This window comes from Bos indicus, chromosome 10 (assembly GCF_029378745.1).
Source record: "Bos indicus isolate NIAB-ARS_2022 breed Sahiwal x Tharparkar chromosome 10, NIAB-ARS_B.indTharparkar_mat_pri_1.0, whole genome shotgun sequence".
In the NCBI taxonomy this organism is placed as follows: domain Eukaryota; kingdom Metazoa; phylum Chordata; class Mammalia; order Artiodactyla; family Bovidae; genus Bos; species Bos indicus.
In genome coordinates this window covers 79764269-79778264 of record NC_091769.1, presented here as the reverse complement: position 1 = coordinate 79778264, position 13996 = coordinate 79764269, and the positions used below count along the sequence as shown (strand labels likewise).

General features: G+C 38.2%; 1 protein-coding gene across 6 annotated transcripts in view; it reads right to left on the bottom strand.

Annotated features, from left to right (window-relative positions):
• The window catches only part of RAD51B (RAD51 paralog B), a 619901-nt gene that overhangs the window by 318757 nt on the left and 287148 nt on the right, over positions 1 to 13996 (bottom strand). The gene's annotated exons all lie outside the window — the stretch shown is intronic.

The window sequence follows — 13996 nt, the reverse complement described above, 5'->3', positions numbered from 1 at the left end:
GGAACAAAAGAAGCAATCATAGAGCTGGGTGGATGGTGAATTAAAAAACGAAGCCAAACCAGGGGGTGATAGGCATGGGCTGAAGGGACCTCAAGTGATTAAAGCAAGACAGAAGGAGGGTCTTCCACGTGAGATACCAAGACAAGTAGGAATTATTTGGTTGAAATTGGAGAAAATGCTGTTGATCTGGTTTGGGTTCAGTGAAGCTGAAAAGAATTAGAGAGAAATGGATCTGTAATTCCGTGCATGCACAGAATTGTGAGGCACCTGGAATATGATACTGAAAAATTATTTGGTAAGACAGGCAAAATGAGAAAAGTCCCAAATCTTCCAATTCCAATAATAAATTTGATTTGCTGGATTGTTAAAGACTTCTCTGTCAATGCCTTCTGTACTATCCCTCTACTCATTCCATTACTCTACTGGAATACTATGTGACGTGTGACTAGAGAAGTACAGCTTTCCTACGTTATTCAGACTTGCACAATCCAGAAAGCACTTGCAGTCCTAAGGAGATGGACTGTTGGAAGTATGTTCGTGTCATTAAACAAGCAGATTGATTTCTCTGAAATGCTAAGCCCCATAACTAGCAGCTCAGTTGCTCAGTCGTATCTGACTCTTTGCGACCCCATGGACTGTAGCCTGCCAGGCTCCTCTGTCCATGGAATTCTCCAGGCCAGAATACTGGAGTGGGTAGCTATTCTCTTCTCCAGGGGATCCTCCCAACCCAGGGATTGAACTCAGGTTTTCAGCACTGCAGGCAGATTCTTTACCATCTGAGCCACCAGGAAAGCCCCTATAACTAGCAGCTACAGTATATTAAATATACTCTTCTGCCTTCATTCCTTTTTCCCCAAAATATGTGCTGATTAAAGGGAATAAAATTCTGTACATTTTCTAGCACATTAAATATCCTATTTGCATCATAATTTTAAAAAATGCTTTGGCTGAGAGGTTAAAAAATAATTATTTCCCCTCATATAGAATCTTCTATTTGAAAGGTTTAAAAGGCATCTAAGATAAACTTATATATTTGTTTTAAAATTATTCAGTATTCATGGAAGCAACCTAAATGTATAACGGAAGATGAATGGAAAGACGACATGGTATATAGATATATATATGCTAAGTCGCTTCAGTCGTGTCCGACTCTGTGCGACCCCATAGACGGCAGCCCACCAGGCTCCCCCGTCCCTGGGATTCTCCAGGCAAGAACACTGGAGCGGGTTGCTATTTCCTTCTCCAATGCACGAAAGTGAAAAGTGAAAGTGAAGTCACTGAGTCGTGTCCGACTCTTAGCGACCCCATGGACTGCAGCCTACCAGGCTCCTCACCCATGGGATTTTCCAGGCAAGAGTACTGGAGTGGGGTGCCATTGCCTTCTCCAAGAGATATACACACACACACACACACACACACACACACACACACACACACACACACACAAAGGAATGCTGTTGTCGTTGTTTAGTTGCTAAGTTGTGCCCTACTCTTTTGTGACCCCATGGACTGTAGTCCACCAGACTCCTCTGTCCATGAGATTTCCCAAGCAAGAATACTGGAGTATTTGGTTACTGGTTGCCATTTCCTTCTCCAGGGAATCTTCCTGACCCAGGGATTGAACCCTAGTCTCCTGCATTGGCAGGTGGATTCTTTACCACTGAGCCACTAGGGGAGCCCATACTCAGCCATAAAAAGAATGAAATCTTGCTACTGGTGAAGATGTGGATGGACCTAGAGGGTATTTGCTAAATGAAATAAGTCAGATTTCTTACATGTGGAATTATGACTTCACTTATATATGGAATCTAAAAAACAAAATGAGTTTTAAAAAATGGAAACAGACTCATAGATACAGAGAAGAAACTGGTGGTTTCCAGAGGAGAAGGGCCAGGGGAATAAAAGAAATAAGTAAAAGAAATTAAGAGGAACAAACTTCAGTTATAAAATAAATAAGTCACAAGTTGTAATATACAGCCTAGGGGATATCATCAATAATACTGTAGAAACTTTGGATGGGGACAGATGGTTACTAGACTTTTCATTTCATAATGTATGTAAATGTTAAATAACTATGCTGTACACCTGAAAGTACCATAATACTGTACATCAATTATATTTCAATGAAAGAAAAAGAAAACTCTAAGAAATATACCAAAACCCTCACCAAACCCTCTTAGAACTAATAAGTGAGTTTAGCAAGGTCACAGGATATAAAACAAGTAATCAAAAATCATTTCTACATATTAGCATGTACACAGGGATGCTGTTGTTTAGTTGCTAAGTCATGTCTGACTCTTTGCAACCACATGGACTGTAGCCTGCCAGGCTCCTCTGTCCATGGGATTTTCCAGGCAAGAACACTGAAGTGGGTTGTCATTTTCCTTCTCCAGGGGATCTTCCTGACCCAGGGATCAAACCCAAGTCTCCTGCACTGGCAGGCAAATTTTTTACCACTGACTGAGCCATCAGAGAAGCCTGTACACAGGATACTGAAATAAAATTAAAAACAGACCTGCTATGTGATCAAGCAATCCTACTTCTGGGTGTATATTTGAAGGAAATGAAATTAGTATCTGGGCAAGATATCTGTACTCCCATGGTCATGGAAGCACTGCTCACAATAGCCAAGATAGATATACAGCCTCAATGTTGAGAATAAATAAAGTGTGATATACACACACCCACGTGTACACATTCACACAATTAGCCATAAAAAAGGAAGAAAATCCTTCCACTTGTGACAACATAGATGAACAGGGAGGACATTAAGCCAAGTAAAACAAGCCAGACAGAGAAAGATAAACACTGTATGATCTCACCATTACGTGGAATTTAAAAATAGAAAAGTCCAACTCAGAGAAGCAGAGAGCAGAATCATGGTCGCCATGGTGGGTGGAGGAAGTGGGGAGATGTTGGTCAAAGGGCACAAACCTTCAGTTATAAGATGAAGTCCTGGGGATCTAACGCACATCATGGTGACTATAGTCAAGAATACTGTTCTGTATTCTTAAGACTTGCTGAGGATAGATTTTAAGTTTTCTCACCACACTCACACAAAATGTATCTATGTGAGGTAATGGATGTTAATTAACTATGGTAATCATTTTACATTGTATACATATATCAATCATGTTGTATGCTTTAAATATACAAATTTTATTTGTCAATTATACCTCAGTAAAACTAGGAGAAATACTATTTATCATCACTAAAATAAATGAAGTACTTAGATGTAAATCAAACAAAACATGTACAGTACTTGTATGCTGAAAACTACCCAAAACTCATGAAAGCAATAAAATAAGATTAAACAAATGGAGATAAATACTGTGAAGATTTTTTAATTGAAAGCATTCAGTATTTGATTTAAAATAACCCTAGATTATTTAAATTTAAATTTAAAGAAATTTTATATGAAATAAAAATTATACCTGAAAAATTAGCTAAAGCTTTTATAGAACAATTTTTTAAAACTTTTTTCTAACCTTTTATCTTATGTTGGATTATAACCAATTAACAGTGTTGTGATTGTTTTAGGTACACAGCAGAGTGACTCAGCCATAGGTTTTCTTGTATCCCTTCTCCCCTAAATTCCCTTCCCATCCAGGCTGTCACACAACATTGAGTAGGGTTCCCTGTGCGATACAGCAGGGTCTTGTTGGTTATCCACTTTATATATGGCAGTGTGTGCATGTCCATCCCCAACTCCCTAACTATCACTTCCCCCAGGCTCATAGCTCAGAACCATAAGCTCATTCTCTAAGTCTGTGAGTCTATTTCTATAAGTAAGTTTATTTGTATAATTTTTTTTAGATTCCACACATAAGTGATATCACAGATATTTTGCTTTCTCTGTTTGATTTACTTCACTAATATGACAATTTTACCCATTAAATAAGAGAAATCAGTGTTCTAATATTGGCTGTTATGAAAATAAATGTTTTTCTGAATTGATTGGCTACTGAACTGTACCTAGATGTCTGAATCCTTCAAATCTTGCTCTGTATCATACCTTTCTTTCAAAATTTTTCTTAATAGTAATAGCTTGGAACTGGAACCTTATTATACAGGAGGGTTTCTTAACCTTCGCACTATATTGGCGTTTGGGGCTGGGTAATTCTTCATGTGAGGTGCTGTCCTGTGCACAGATGTTCAGCAGCATCCTTGCATTCTACCCAGCAGTATCTCTTCAACTTCCCTGCTCAGTTCTGACAACCAAAAAAATGTCTCCAGACATCACCAAATTTCCCCTAAAGGCAAAATCACCCCAGCTGAAAACAACTGCTATAAAGGAACGACAACCATCACAGTTTTATTCAGGAGAACGTGAAGTCAAAGTGTTGGTTGCTTAACCCCATGCCAGGTTCCTCTGTCCATGGAATTCCCTAGGCAAGAAAACTGGTGTGGGTAGCCATCCCCTTCTCCAGGGGATCTTCCCCACCCAGGGCTCAAACCTATATCTCCCACATGGTGGGCAGATTCTTTACCACCTGAGCCATCAGGGAAGAAGCACAGTATTCTAGGGATACAAGTTACGAAGAAAAGAAGATGGGCTTTAGAGTTACGCAGACTGGAATTAGGACTATCACTCAATAGCTGCGTAGCCTTCTGAAAATCAACTTGATTAAGCCTCAACTTCCTCATTAATGAAACGGGTATAACAACATCCTAGTAGACATTTGCCTTTGCCCTCCAGCCCAGTCCTCTCTTCCTTAGGAGGAAACAGTTTTTCCACTCTCATTATATTCCTGTGCTCCAGGGTTGAGCATGTGAGGCCCGCCTAACCAGTGAAATAAATGCATGTCCTAGGCATTAATTAATAGCACAAGGATGGGCATGTGACCCAAGCTGGGCCAATTATACTCAATTCTGAGGCATTTTGCTGGAGAAAGAGGAAAGATGCATTGTCTTTCTCCTGAAGTTGTTAAGCGAGTAGGACCATAAGCCTAGAGCTTCTGTGTGGGAAAAATCAACCCAGTGGAAAATAAAGTCAAGAGACAGAGAGAGACCAAGCCTTGATGAGACGATGTAAAATACCTGAAGTTCGATCTACCCCTTACGTTCTTCAGTTACGTTAGGTAATGAATTCCCTTTTATTTTTACTTAAGTCAGGATTGAGTTGGGTTTTATCACTTGGAACCAAAAAGGTCCTAACCTATGAGTTACCTATCTCAAACAGTTGTTGAAAAGACCAAGTAAAATAATGAACACAATAAGCCTATAAAGAGCTTCCTTCCTCTGGTTCTCACTTTATAGAAATCAAAACAAACACAATTATATAAGACCGAAAAACACAATGCAGTCAAGGATCAGAACCCATGATTGGCTTTGAGTTCTTTTCAATAAACTGGTATAGAGTCTGCCGCGGCTAAGTCGCTTCAGTCGTGTCTGACTCTGTGCAGCCCCACAGACGGCAGCCCACCAGGCTCCCCCGTCCCTGGGATTCTCCAGGCAAGAGTACTTGAGTGGGTTGCCATTGCCTTCTCTGGTATAGAGTCTAAAAGAGCTTAAATTCATGGAGCCAAAAATTACTATGCTTTGAGTTACCTACTATGATGTCAATGAATAGCACATGCAAATTTGGTTTCTTTTCTTTGTTGCCACATTTCTAGGTGGCCAACAGTAAAGGTTTGCTTTGAGTATAATGATTTAATATTAATAGTTTTTTTTTTTAATAACTTCCAGAAGACTGAAAGAGGGGTTAAACTGGATTTAATCATCAAAATATCATGATTGGGACTAGGGTGTGTCGAGTGAGATACCCACCTTAGATGCAAAACTCGGTAATCAAAATAGAAGCAAGATTAATGATATTTTAATGCACAATTTAAAATTCAGAATTAATGCCAAAAATCCATGATGAAGAAAATATCAGAATTTTAAATAAAGGCAAGGTCAACATCATTGACTTTTTCCTTTGCCCCAGGCTTCAAAATGGCTCATCATGGCATTCCAGAACAGTAAAATTTCTAAGCTATTAATAGAAAAAGCAGAGGCATATCTAGTGTTCACAAACAACATCAAGGACCTAAATGCTCTTGAGAGGCAACCCAGTTGAGAACTCTGAATTGAAAGCTAACCAGCTCTGCCAGTACTGAGTTACGTAACCCAGAAAATTACTTGGCCATTCTAGACTTTAGTTTTTTCACACATAAACTGAGCTTTCTTAACTCTAAAGTCCTATGATTATATTCTAAATTTAATTTCTTTGATGTCTAAAAACAAATAAATACTATTATGTTGCATTTTCAGTCCAGCATTCGTGTTATCTAGGAGCCTATGAAATAACAAGCTTTAAGCATTCAAGTCTACCAGTGAAAATAACCCAGGTTGAGGGTTGTTTTTGTTTGTTTAATATGAGTGCTCTCACATGTTTCACATGCCGTTTGATTATAAGATCCTGCAGTGGGGAGGTCAGCAGCTTTCCATTGTGGGTATGGAGTAGCAAGGTTGATCTGTGTCGCTAAAAGCTGAAATAATTCATATGGCCCACCCACTGACAAGTCTGCTGAAGCATAAAATAATTGGGTTAATAAGTGACTGCTTATAATTCCCAACAATTTTCAGAAACAGGAAAAGGAAAATCTAAAATCAACAACAACAAAGAGAAGCTAACAAGTATCTGGAATAGGAGTAAGAAAAAAAGTAATCTATTAATTCTTTAAAAAATAATCGATTACATTAAAGTGATAAAAGTAGCAGGTGACTGAAAAAGCAATGGAAAAAGAGTGAATGAAAGTCGGTCAGTTGTGTCTGACTCTTTGCAACCCCATGTATACAATCCATGGAATTCTCCAGGCCAGAATACTGAAGTGGGTAGCCTCTCCCTTCTCCAGGGGATCTTCCCAACACAGGGATTGAACCCAGGTCTCCCACATTGTAGGAGGACTCTTTACCAGCTGAGCCATGAGGAAATAGAACATAAACACTAAATATGAAAAACTAAAATGCCTGTGCTCTGATCCAAGCATGTTAATTTTTTTTGCTGAACCCTATGAAATAAAGAATTATCCAGGCCTAGGAGATAAAGGGACTCAGTAGCTTTTGAAAAGGACTTTGTAAATAAAAACAGTGGCCATTCGTTTTTTAAAATCAATATATTTTTAACTTTGTATTACGCAAACTTTCAAACACAGACAAGGTGTACAGGAAAGTATAATGATCCCCCATATACCCATTAACAGTTTCAATAATTATCAACTCATGGCCAGTGTTATTGCCTATACCCTCACTGATTTCTCCCAGTTCTCATAAAGGGATATTCATTTTAAGTGCCACAATAAACAAATCTTTTGGGGCCTTAGTCTTTGTTTATAAGATGCAGGCCATTATACTCACCTTCTTACCTACTACAAATGAAATTATGAAAAACAACCAAATCTTTTGAGCCTCTTCTAACACTTACTGTGGTATTTGAATGTAAGAAATAACAATATAATAATCAAATAAACAAATAATCTTTGTTTTAAATAGCTCAAAATGCTTTGGAAAAATTTATCTTTCATTCTCCCAGCACCTCTGTGGGGCAAATGAAAGTATTATTATTCACCTTCACCAGATAAAGAAGCTAAAGAGAAAGGAAATGATTCAAGCCAGATCCGATGAAAATTGACAGTAAGGGAAAAGATGAATCTAAAATTTCTGATTTCTCATGCTCTATTTGGAGAAGGCAATGGCACCCCACTCCAGCACTCTTGCCTGGAAAATCCCATGGACGGAGGAGCCTGGTGGGCTGCAGTCCATGGGGTTGCGAAGAGTCAGACACGACTGAGCGACTTCCCTTTCACTTTTCACTTTCCTGCATTGGAGAAGGAAATGGCAACCCACTCCAGTGTTCTTGCCTGGAGAATCCCAGGGACGGGGGAGCCTGGTGGGCTGCCATCTATGGGGTCGCACAGAGTCGGACACAACTGAAGCAACTTAGCAGCAGCAGCAGCAGCAGCAGCAGCAGCAGCATGCTCTATTATTACAATATGTTATTTCTACCATTACCATGACATATGTAGATGAAAATTATTGTTTTCTGTATAGAAATGGACTTATACTCTATTAAAGAGTTTGTACATTTAAGACAGCAGGGCTGTATAATATGTAGGCATTCAAATACATTGAGTGACTTTACAGCTCACCTTGTAGATTCATATAAGAACACAATCTTAATTAGATGGCTCAGCATACCTAAAGAAGACAGTAAGAAGTAAAGTAAACAAAATATACCTGTGGTTCACTGGAATTGAACAATTACAGTTGGCCATTTCACGGGTTTGAAATCTAACCTATTTACTCGGCAGATGCAAACATTACTTCAGTGTTACAGTAAAGAATTATACCACTTGGGCCCAGTCCATAGTGCCACAGGCATGGATGATGCAACTTCCAACTCAGTTACAGAGTATTTTTATAGCACTTACCAAGTCATTATAACTCATATATTTAAGGCATTTTCCTTCCGATTCATACAATGGTTCCTGTTCACTGTGTTTTGTCAAGGCAGGTTGGAATGGGATATGGGGGAGGGAAAAAAAAAAGTTTATGGGAAGGGTGTGATGAGAATAGTCTGCCATGAGCTACATGTTCCTTCAGTTCAGTCACTCAGTCGTGTCTGACTATTTGCGACCCCATGGACTGCAGCATGCCAGGCTTCCCAGTCCATCACCAACCCCCAGAGCTTGCTCAAACTCATGTCCATCGAGTTGGTGATGCCATCCAACCATCTCATCCTCTGTTGTCCCTTTCTCCTCCTGTCTTCAATCTTGCCCAACATCAGGGTCTTTTCCAGTGAATCAGTTCTTCTCATCAGGTGGCCAAAGTATTGGAGCTTCAGCTTCAGCATTAGTCCTTCCAATGAATATTCAGGACTGATTTCCTTTAGGATTGACTGCTTTGATCTCCTTGCAGTCCAAGGGATTCTCAAGAGTCTTCTCCAAAACCACAGTTCAAAAGCATCAGTTCCTTGGTGCTCAGCTTTCTTTATAGTACAACTCTCACATCTACATGACTACTGGAAAAACCATAGCTTTGACTAGGCGAACCTTTGTCAGCAAAGTACTGTCTCTGCTTTTTCATATGCTGTCTAGGTTGGTCACTACTTTTCTTCCAAGGAACAAGTGACTTTTAATTTCATGGCTGCAGTCACCATCTGCAGTGATTTTGGAGCCCAAGAAAATAAAATCTGTCACTATTTCCATTGTTTCCCCATCTATTTGCCATGAAGCGATGCGGCTGGATGTCATGATCTTCATTTTTTGAATGTTGAGTTTTAAGCCACCTTTTTCATTCTCCTCTTTCACTTTCATCAAGAGGCTCTTTAGTTTCTTTTCATTTTCTGCCATAAGGGTGGTATCATCTGCCTATCTGAGGTTATTGATATTTCTCCTGGCAATCCTGATTTCAGTTTGAGCTTCATCCAGCCCAGCAAGGACAGCAATTTTCTAGTCTGTCAGGTGAAATATATGGTCCAAGCGATTTCTAAGATTATTTTTAATTCTATAGTTCTCAGACTACCGGATTTCATACCTACTATTCATTACATTTTATTTAGTGTCTCCATTTTTCATAATGCCTTGCCTTTCCTATAACATGCTTTAAAATATTAATTACCCCTCTGTTGATTAGCTTATAGAATAACAGTTTAAATCTGAAGCAGAGAAAAAGAAGCACTCCTATTAAAAGAATTTTTAATGCTCTTTTATAGGTCTAGCTTAAAAAAGAAATAACAGTAAGATTTTCTAGTTGTATAAATCCCACCTAATCAGGTCATTTTCTGAGACTCAGAAATGACAATTTATAAAAGGATAACATACAGATGTCTGGCCCAGCACTTGGCATATAATAGATGTTAGAAAAATATTTCTGTACTTAACACTTCCCCCTCTACCACAATTTCTCCAAAATCACCACCTCAGCTACCAAAGGTAAGTCTTTTTACAAACTGTGACACTCTCTTTGAATCAGAGATGCTATGGAACCAGACTGAGAACTCTATTATGAATAAGACTTTATACCTTTATGTCAGAGTCCCAAATCTTACCAGAAAAACATGTGTATGTGTGTGTGTGTGTGTGTGTGTGTGTGTGTACACACATATATAAAAAGTTTCTGTTTTCAAATTGTCAAAAATAGTCTTGGGTACATTATTCAGAAAAGTAAATTTGTAAATAAATGGAAACCATTATAATTCATTATAGTTCAAACATATTTTATATTTTCCCAAACACTTCAAGAGATAATATCATTAATTAAACAATGATTCTATTATAGGAAAATTAAATATGAATAAACATAGAATTTATAGTTACAATGAAACTCTAAGCCTCTGGGATTACAACATGTACAACCAGCCAGACAGACTCAAATAGAGCAAGATACGTGGTTGTGAGTTTCATAAATACCAAGAGAAATAGTTTTTCTAAAAAGCCTTCTCGACTTAAAAGAGTAATCCACCTAAAAAGCTGATGACTAGATAAAAGGGAGATCAGTCTTCTCCAATAAAAAGACATAAAAAGCTAGCAATAACAATGCTATAGAAAAATATTCTGGGATTTCAGAACTTGAAATACAAAAGCTTTTCTCTGTGGCGATGAACTCCTTCGATTCTCCAAGGGCTCTGTCAACATCATCAACCTCAAACACTTGGCTCTCACAAAAAATGTGATGACGCAGGAAATTGTCTGGAAACAAACAAATAAACAAAAAAAGCATTCTCTTTCCCTGGAACCAGAGTTGTCCCAATAGAGCAGGCAAGCAGCCAGTATATCAGGGCTTCATTTAAAAATCTGTTTAATTTTTCCATTCCAATTCAACAAGCCCCTCTTCTGAGAAGTACAGATAGAAAAAAAAAAAATCTTACAAGATATTATTTAGGTCTTATTTCACTAGCCCCTATTGAAGAAAACCCTAAGTGCTAATTAGTCATATAAACTGGGCAGATGAACTCCAAGTCTTTGTGTACCAGTCTTAGAAGGGTCTTTCTGTTCTGAGGGCCTAGTCAGTTTGAAACTCACACTTGCAAATTGCAACCTAGATTCACAATTGCATGCTAATTACTACCATTTATCCATGAACTTTCCTACTTTTACAAAAGTAGGAAAAGAGAAAGCAGCTACAGCAACTACCTTATCACATTCTAGTTGGATTTTTGCAAACATTTATTGACTAAGCTGACATTATAGGGGCTATAAGAACATGTAAGAGATAACCTACATTTCTCTAGCATTTTCTTATTTTTTTCTGCTTCTTTTTTTGGCAAAAATCACTTGGCTTCCCTGTGAAGCACAAATAAAACAAACAAAACCAAAAATTTCACAGCTATTTACTGATATAAAGAAATTAAAATAGTACTGTACTATGATACCAACTCAATTCACTTGACATCATTTCCTTTTTACATAATATGTTCTTTGAAACTTATAATTCTAGTGGCTTGTGATGGCTTTTCCTCTTAGATTCAATGTTCCCCTCCCTGAATGATGTGATTGACTATTTGTTCAACGAATCTTGTTGTGTAAATGTTTGTGATGGATATGAGTGGAAGAAAGAATAGATAATGATAATTCTGAGATTAATTCTCTTTCCAATTTCTAAAGTTATGAAAAAATACCATGGATATTTTGGTTAGAGACTCCCTGTTTTACTATTGGTCATTTTTATAACCACCACTGAAAACTTAAAAGCTTTATTGCTTCTGACCAAGATGGAGTAATAGGGATCAGATTTACCCCATCACCTAGAATAGTAAAAAAAAAAAAAGAAAAGTTTTAAGATGAAACATATGAAACAACTTTCTCCCTCCCTCCCAAGACATTGGACATCAAGCAGTGAAAAAGAGTGATCCCTCAGAGACAGAAAAACAAAGAACACTCTATGATTGCCCCAGCATACTGCCCTGAAATAATTTCTAGGCTATGATACAAGGAGATAGAGCCCAGATGGAGTCAAGCAGACCCCTCAAGTTGACGAGATGAAGCCTAGGACCTGGGAAGAACAAGGCAGCTAGAGTTCTCAGGAGAGATCTGTGAGGAATCCCCCTCAATACATGCATGTGAGAAAACTGCTTGAGGCTGTAGAAAAAAAGATTGATAGGAGCAAAGAGACAAGTGCCTGGTACTCACACAAAGCCAGGCATAATGCCTATCTCCTCATCAACCAGACTAAATTTCATAAATCATGGAGCACTGAATAGAGTATACAGAAGGATCTTGCCTTGATAGGGAAGAATAATTTGGTTTAAACCAAATGGTTCTGGTTCTGCCCCTACCCCGACCCCCCAATCTTAAAAGCAAGATACAAAAGGATCAAACTGTTTCCAAATAATTCAACTGTATCCCAAAACAAAACTTAACATTTACAGGAGTACAAAAAAATACAGCACCCAAGAAGGTGAAACTCACAATGTCTAGCATCTAATCAAATATAACTAAATATGTATAGAAACTGCAAAGTTGAGACCTATAATAAGGAGAAAAATCAGTCACTGAAATGGACTCAGTACTGACATAAATGCTAGAATGAGTAGACAAGAACATTAAAATACTTATTTTAACTATATTCTGTATGTTTGAAAAGTTAAATAGAGATGGCACAAAGATTGAAAATCAAACTTTTATAGATAAACACTACAATATATGAGATGACAAATACACTGCATAGGATTAATGGTAGAAGCGATAGCAACATTCACTATCTAAAATGAAATGCAGAAAAAAATCAACAAAATGAAAAGAGCATCACTGAGCTATGAGACAACCTGAGGTGGCTTCAGTTCAGTTCAGTTCAGTTCAGTCGCTCAGTCATGTCCAACTCTTTGCAACCTCATGAATTGCAGCATGTCAGGCCTCCCTGTCCACCACCAACTCCCGGAGTTCACTCAGACTCATGTCCATCGAGTCAGTGATGCCATCCAGCCATCTCATCCTCTGTCGTCCCCTTCTCCTTCTGCCCCCAATCCCTCCCAGCAACAGAGTCTTTTCCAATGACTCAACTCTTCACATGAGGTGGCCAAAGTACTGGAGTTTCAGCTTTAGCATCATTCCTTCCAAAGAACACCCAGGACTGATCTCCTTTAGAATGGACTGGTTGGATCTCCTTGCAGTCCAAGGGACTCTCAAGAGTCTTCTCCAGCACCACAGTTCAAAAGCATCAATTCTTCGGTGCTCAGCTTTCTTCACAGTCCAACTCTCACATCCATACATGACCACTGGAAAAACCATAGCCTTGACTAGACGGACATTTGTTGGCAAAATAATGTCTCTGCCTTTGAATATACTAGGTGGCTTACTATATGTGTAATTGGAGTCTCCAAGGAGGAGAAAAGAAGTAAAAGAGAAGAAAAACTTTTGAAAAGGTAATGGTCAGGATTTTGCCAAATTTGATAAAAACTGTAACTCCAAATATCAAAAAGCTCAACAAATCCCAAACATAAAAAACATAAGAAAATGACATAAAGGTACATCACAATTAAGTTGCTCGAAACAAGTGAAAAGAAAGAAAAAGGAACAAGAGAAAAAGATGTGTTATATACAGAGAAACAAAAATAAGTGCAGTTTCTAGTTAGAAACAACGAAAGTAAAAATACAGTAGCACAACTTCAAAAAACTGAAAGTGAAAACTCAACTGAGAATTCTATTCCCAGGAAAACTATCTTCCAAAAACAAAGGTAAAGTAAAGAGCTCTTTAAACATACAAAAGCTGAAAAAATTCATCACCAGCTGACCTACATTACAAGAAATAATAAAGTAAGTCCTTCAGGTAGAAGGGAAATAACATCAAATTGAAATCTGGATCTATACAAAGGAATAAAGAACAATGAAAATGATACCTTCTAGGTAAGTATATGGAGAAGGTGATGGCACCCCATTCTAGTACTCTTGCCTGGAAAATCCCATGGATGGAGGAGACTGGTAGGCTGCAGCCCATGGGGTTTTGAAGAGTTGGATACGACTGAGCGACTTCACTTTCACTTTTCACTTTCATGCATTGGAGAAGGAAACGGCCA